This window comes from Topomyia yanbarensis, chromosome 1 (genome assembly GCF_030247195.1).
Source record: "Topomyia yanbarensis strain Yona2022 chromosome 1, ASM3024719v1, whole genome shotgun sequence".
Lineage (NCBI taxonomy): Eukaryota > Metazoa > Arthropoda > Insecta > Diptera > Culicidae > Topomyia > Topomyia yanbarensis.
This window is the reverse complement of record NC_080670.1, coordinates 111841965-111849382: the sequence shown is the minus strand read 5'-3', so window position 1 is coordinate 111849382 and position 7418 is coordinate 111841965.

The following is a 7418-nucleotide window of genomic DNA, read 5'->3' as shown; positions in this document are numbered from 1 at the left end:
TTCCACAGGTGATCATGGAAATTTCTTGAAAACACAAGGCAATAAAATTTTCTTCTTCTGATGGATACAGGATAGGCAAACAAAATCATCCGGCAAGAATTCCTAAGCAACAACAATTGTTTCAATAGAAATTAATTTTATTGTCCTCTCAATTTTTCCAACCCACCAATTTTTACTAATGATCATGGAAATTACTTGAAAACACATGGCAATAAAATTTTCTTCTTCTGATGGATGCAGGATAGGGAAACAGAATCATTCTGCATGGATTCTTTCTATCAAAATCAATTTGATAGTCCTCCCAAATTTTTTCCCACCTTCCTATTTTGGGATATCGCAATAAAAAAGTGTGTGCCGCGTTGAGGGTGATATCCAATTTAATCATTACATCATTAAATAGTCCTTGCCCCAGTAACAATTTAGGCTTTATGGTGGTTTTATAGCCACTCATACAACCTAGATTGCACTTGTAGCGTGCTATAAGACTTCAATTGTGACTTGGATTACATTCCAGAAAACGTCATTTTCCTAAATTAATAAACTTTACCTAACATGAATTGGAAGTTTTAGTTTCCCTAGCGCCGCCTGATGGGCGAATTCTGTAATTATCTATTCGCCGTCGGGTACCACTCGACTCACTGATGAATATTGCCGAAGACATCACACTTCTAAATAATGTTCTCGAGATTCAGAAATTGAAAAATAATACATGCTCACTAGTGCCGCCTGGTCTATCTATTTCAATTAGTTTTGTCCATAATCGCGTAGCTCTTAACCTTCTCTAAATTTTTTCCGAGAACACCATCTCCTCTAAGTTATTAGACGTTTGTGACATACTAAATTCCACATTGTGCTGAAAGCTGGTACGCTCACGTTAAACTTATTCAATGATAGTTGCGTTTACGAGAGGTTAGATTTATTTACTCTATTGTATAGCACCCCTGGCGCTGCAGTTATCAATTAATTGGATATCCAATTGCTCTCAATTATAGGTCTAAGCAAACACAAAACAACTTTACCAAATAAAGTATGGTGCTAAATGTTAACTCAGATAAAATATTGGGGCTCGAAATCCCATAGGCTAAGTGAATCCTATTAGGTGGGTACCGCACAATACGAATCCACGTAGTAGGAATCAGCGTAGTAGGAGACCCGACTGTATCAAAATTCAGTATGTAGACAACCTTGGAGAACTTTTTTATCATTTGTGGAATTATAAAAAATCCATATTGGAAATTGTAAAACAAAACGATGAAAAATTAATTGCGCAATTTAGAAAAAATATTATTCCTCAAAGAGCTCAAAATTAACCAAGTAAGTACATATTCTTCTGTCAGGAGTGCTACCGCCAGTTGCTGGACGTAGTCCTGGTAGCACAATCTTCCTGGCCAATATAACCACTAAAGCATTTTCTGTTGATTTGAAAGTAATCGATTTGGATTTCAGATCCTTTGTCAGGTGATCTACAGGGAGCCATGTGGGTATTTTTAAAACTACGTGACAGATTTGTGTTTTCCAACGTTGGAATATTCAAACAAATCCATTCGGTCAATCCTGTAGACGTATTCAGCGAGAATGGGTTTATGGTAGTTCAAACTACGCATATCATTTACAATACACGATTTATCGTATCTTTTCTATAAATCGTTGTAAGTCAAGTAGTGTAGTAAGTAAATTGATTAGAGAGAGCCAAATAAAAGTTTTTCAAAAATTCAACGGAAAAAATGAAATTGATCTAATTATTATTTTCTTATTTTAATGAACTTTAACATTCAACATTTCCTTGACTTGATACAATTTTTCCTTGACTTGATACAAAGTTTATGTAACTGACAAGTTTTCGTTCTGCTGATAAATAAATTACAAATTACAAATTCAATAAAGCGATAAAATATTATCAAGTGATTCATATTCAATCGTCCTGGTCGGGACTATTGATTAATTCATAAATGAAATACGATACGGCCGTTATAAAATATACTTCCTGAAAAACTCAAATTTTCATGGCGTAATAACGCTATGGAAACAAAAAAAAGTTGTTGCTTTCAGCGTGATTTTCGTGATACCTACTCTCGAATCTCAATAAAACAAAAAAAAAGAAATATTATCAAAACAAATATATTTTTTTGGTTTACAATCTTGCAAAATTCGTTATTTAAAAATTTTTAAATCCAAGTATCAGTATGATAATTATTCCATGAGAATCTGAAGAAACTTTGCTAAGATTTCTTGCATTTCTGAAAACACGAAACAACATCTGTATTCAAAAATGTTTCAAAGCAGTCAAATCCAGTACAAAAATTAATTATAGGGATCCCAAAAAATCGTTCGTTGGTATTTGTGGAATGTCGAAAATATTTGCTTCAACTGTTATAAATTTCATCAGGTTTTCATCAATGCTGTGTGGAAATCGGTTTCTGAGAAATAAAACCAATCTTACAAAAAATTGTGACATGTGATAATTTATGGAACTTCTAAATAATTTTCAATATGGCTAGCCTCCATTATTGTTTGGAATAAAGCCAAAGATGTTTTTAAATATGTGTTATTAATTCAACACAAAACCGTTGGTTTCAAACAATCATCAGTTTCAAAATCATCAAATATCAACATGCAAATTCAAAATAGAAAATGTTTTTCCATTATTTGGCGTATAAAGATAAAATAGCATCGCAGTTTGTTTCAGTCTCGTAAAAAAATAAAATATCATAGATCTCCCAAGAGAATCGAAAATCATCAAGTGTCAATGAAGAAATTTATTTGAAATCATTTTCAACTATTTCTACATTCAGAATTACTCAAAAACAGTTGTGCTAAAAGCTTTCGATATTTCGAGCTTTCGTAGCACGCCATCTGCATCAACCCAAGGATAACTTTTAGTACACTTGTTTTTCTTTTCGTATTTTTCCACGCTGTTTCGCGTGCGACGGTACACTGCGTATCGCGAGGAAAATTGAAAAACACTGTTATGAAGTTTTCCAAAACGATTTTTTCTTTGTACCATCAGATTCCTTGGTTTCTAACGAATCCGTACATATGCAACACTTGGGTAGTTTTGTAGGAAATATCGAAGAAACAGCAGGTTAAAAATATTGCTCCACTTTTGCGCACCTATACATACAAATTTTACTTTAGTTGTGTCTGTGCGGGTGGAAAAACTGCTTCTAGTAAAATGGAAATTTTTCAATGAAAAGCGGAAAATATGGAAAATCGGAGAAAATCACGTCCTAGAAAAATTGTTTAGCTATGTTGTATTGGAAAAATCAAAATTTTAAACACATGATTGCAAAAACTGTGTGCTTTTTCAACCGGAAAAAGCCCACAGTTTTCCGAGTTGGAAAATTTTGAATTTTCCATTTCGGCCAATTCATAGTAAAACCAATTATCTAGGTCGTGATTTTTTTCTTTTTTCCATATTTTGTCATTTTCTTTGAAAATAAAATAAAAAACCGCAAAAAAACAAGAAAAATGGCGGATTGCCCGACGGGGGCCTTAACGAGCAGCGAAAGGAATCCGGTTTGCCATCTTGTATGTCGTTTAATGGAGTTTTAGGCACCGACACTAAGGAAATTTGCCAACTGTTCTCCGACAAATTTTCAAGCGTTTTTTCCAACGAGCGCTTGCCACCACAACAAGTCACTGCCGCCGCTAATTTAACTCCTTCTCTAGGACGAACCATCAACCGAATTTGTGTCGATAATGCTGCCATTCTTGCAGCAAATGCCAAACTGAAAGCATCTTGTTCCCCAGGTCCAGATGGTGTTCCCTCGATTTTTGTCAAAAAGTGCATCAGCGGGCTTCTTGAACCACTTCGGCGAGTCTTCGAGCTATCACTCACTACTGGTACATTCCCTTCCTGCTGGAAAGCAGCGCACATGTTTCCAGTTCATCAAAAAGGAAACAAATCGAACATTGACAATTATCGGGGAATCTCGTGTTTAAGTGCTGTATCAAAACTGTTCGAGCTGGTTGTGTTAGATCCTATTTTCTTTCACTGCAAACACTACATTGCAGATGACCAACACGGTTTCATGCCTAAACGATCGACAACGACAAACCTGCTCTCGTTCACAACATATGTAATGGATGGATTCGCTGACGGATTGCAAACCGATGCTATTTATATGGATCTATCTGCGGCCTTCGACAAAATCAACCATGATATCGCAATAGCGAAGCTGGACAAACTCGGCATTCATGGACAACTTCTGCGCTGGTTTCGTTCCTACCTCGATGGAAGGCAACTCCAAATCAGCATTAAGGACTGTCTATCTGCACCATTCTTCGCTACATCCGGCATGCCACAAGGAAGCCATCTCGGTCCAGTAATATTCCTCCTCTACTTTAATGACGTCAATTTCACATTACAAGGACCCCGCCTTTCTTTCGCCGACGATATGAAAATTTTTCAACAAATACGGGATAAAACCGATGCCCAGCTTCTTCAGAGGGATCTGGACAGCTTTAGCACGTGGTGTGATCAAAACAGAATGGTTTTAAACCCGAGCAAATGCTCAATCGTTACGTTCACGCGGAAACGCCAACCGACTCAGTTTAACTACCATTTCTTCGGCTCGAGCATTCCAAGACACTCTCACATCAAAGATCTCGGAGTCATCATGGATTCGGCATTAACATTCAAACCACATACGTCATACATCGTGGATAAGGCATCACGACAGCTTGGGTTCATCTTCCGAATAGCGAAAAACTTCAGGGACGTATATTGTCTTAAATCGTTTTACTGCGCGTTGGTCCGCTCAACGTTAGAATATTGTTCAGCTGTTTGGAATCCGTACTACCAGAACGGGATTGACAGAATCGAGGCTGTCCAACGCAGGTTCATACGCTTCGCCCTTCGTCATTTCCCATGGCGAAACAGATTTCAGCTGCCGAGCTATGAAAACCGTTGCCAGCTTATACACCTCGATACACTCAGCATTCGGAGGGACTGCTCTCGAGCCCTGTTCGTCTCGGACTTACTCTCTGCCAGAGTGGATTGCCCTACAATCCTCGGGCGTCTGGATTTTCAAGCCCGCGTTCGAGCTCTACGTAATAACTCCCTTCTGCGAGTTCCGTTCAGGAGAACCAACTATGGTTGCCAGAGCGCTGTAACCGGACTCCAACGAATTTTTAACAGTGTGGCGACGGCCTTCGACTTCAACCGGACGCGGAATGCTATAAAAGCGAAAATGTTGTCAATTTTAAAATGTAATTAGTTTAAGCAACCACCATTGGGGCCAAGGGGCTTGTTGGTGAAGGTAATAAACATAAACATAAACATGAAAAACTAAATATGGCCATAGATTCTGCACTTGCGGATTATAACTCAAAAACGGAACAGCAGATCAAATCTTGTCCAAAGAATTTTTTCAACTACGTCAAAACTAAATTAAAATCAGACAATTTCCCATCAACAATGCACTTGGATGACAACGTACGTGATAGCTCGGAAGAAATCTGCAACCTATTTGCAACATTCTTCCAAGAAATATATACGACTTTTTCTGAACAAGACCGTGATCGCGATTACTTCGCTTTTCTTCCCGATTTTCCTTTGGATATTAGTGTCAATCATGTCATAGTGGAAGACATTTTCAATTCTCTAAAACAGTCAGATGTATCAAAAGGTTCTGGCCCTGATGGAATCCCACCATTATTTATGAAAAACCTAGCAACCGAGTTAACTGCCCCATTGTTCTGGCTGTTTAATATGTCTTTGCAATCTGGACAGTTCCCTAAAATATGGAAAAAATCTTTTTTAGTGCCTATATATAAATCTGGCAAAAAATCTGACGTACGTAATTATCGTGGGATAGCCATAATCTCCTGTATTCCGAAACTTTTCGAATCAATCATTAACGAAAAAATATTTCTTCGAATAAAAAACAGAATTTCCAACCTCCAGCATGGCTTCTTCAAAGGTCGTTCGACCTCAACAAACTTACTAGAATTTATTAATTATACACTGATTGCAATGGATAATGGAAACTACGTGGAGGCACTTTATACAGACTTTAGTAAAGCATTTGATCGCATTGACATCCCAATGTTACTTTATAAATTGACAAAGATCGGCATTGAGCCTGGGCTACTTACATGGCTAGAATCATATCTCTCCGAACGTCAGCAAATAATTAAATTTAAAGGAAAGCAATCTAATCCAATTAAAGTCACCTCAGGAGTTCCACAAGGCTCTCATTTAGGCCCTCTATTGTTTATTTTATACGTGAACGATATCTCCTTCATTCTCAAAAAACTGAAAATACTAATTTATGCGGACGATATGAAGCTTTATTTGGAGATAAGAAATGCCGAGGATATTAATACCAGTGCGGTAAAATATCAATTTCAAGCGAAAATATTCGTTTCAAGTGAAACTGCAAGTCTTTCACTGTAAGCATACCACCACTATATCAATTGAGTTCTGCTGCCGTCTTCGTTTGAGCCACTCAGAGTTCACTGTCAATTGAATAACAGGCTCTGGTCATTTGACGTTTTTGCCTGTTTAGTTTCTATTGAAAACCAACCTCACATTAGCACCGTCTCAGCTAATGGAGGTGAACCATTCCAATGAACCACTCACAAATGAATATGAATGAACACTCACTGACATGAAAATAACTCCGACAAAGATAATAAATACATAGGGTAAAGGCTATGCTAAGACGAGCCAACTCAAGACGGATACAGGTAGGAACATTTTTTCTCTGTATGAGTGAGGTTGTCATTTTTTTTCAATGAACCTGATAAATCAGGAGGATATGAAAAAGAAAAGAATAAACAAATGACGTAGTGGGCTTTTGTGTTAATATAAGTTTTGTTTTGGTTTGGTAATAATTATTTTTTGTCAGTAGTTTCGAGATAAAAAGTGTCCCTAAGTTATCGAATCGGAAGATCCGAGGTGAAACCTTGCCTTTTTTCTATTTTCATCGTGCGCCAAAGAATCGGGATGCTCGTCCAGATGTTTATGTTTACTACCAGAGGCTCGGCGGCCATGCTTAATTTTACACGTATAAAACAAACACACAAAATGACAAATATTCCAAACCTTTCTTTCTCTTCATCTTGGAGCAGTTGTCTCTGTATTTTTAGTTTTTTTGCCTTTCTTGTACCCTGCTGAATAATCGTTGACAGATGACTGTATGCAGCTAGCGAGGTTGGCAGTGCGGCCAATTTCTTTGTCATATTTAGATATGTTGCTATAATACACATAAAATGACTGTTTTATCAACTCACATTTCGCCAAAATGTATCTGGAACTAATCAATCCAACATTTTTATCACATACTAGATGGACGTACTACCAAAAAACCAGAAATATACAGAAATCGTATTACTAGTTGTCTTGTCTTACACTGAACAGAAACTGTTGCAATTTATCGTATGATTTGTCATACGAACGACACGAAAACTCA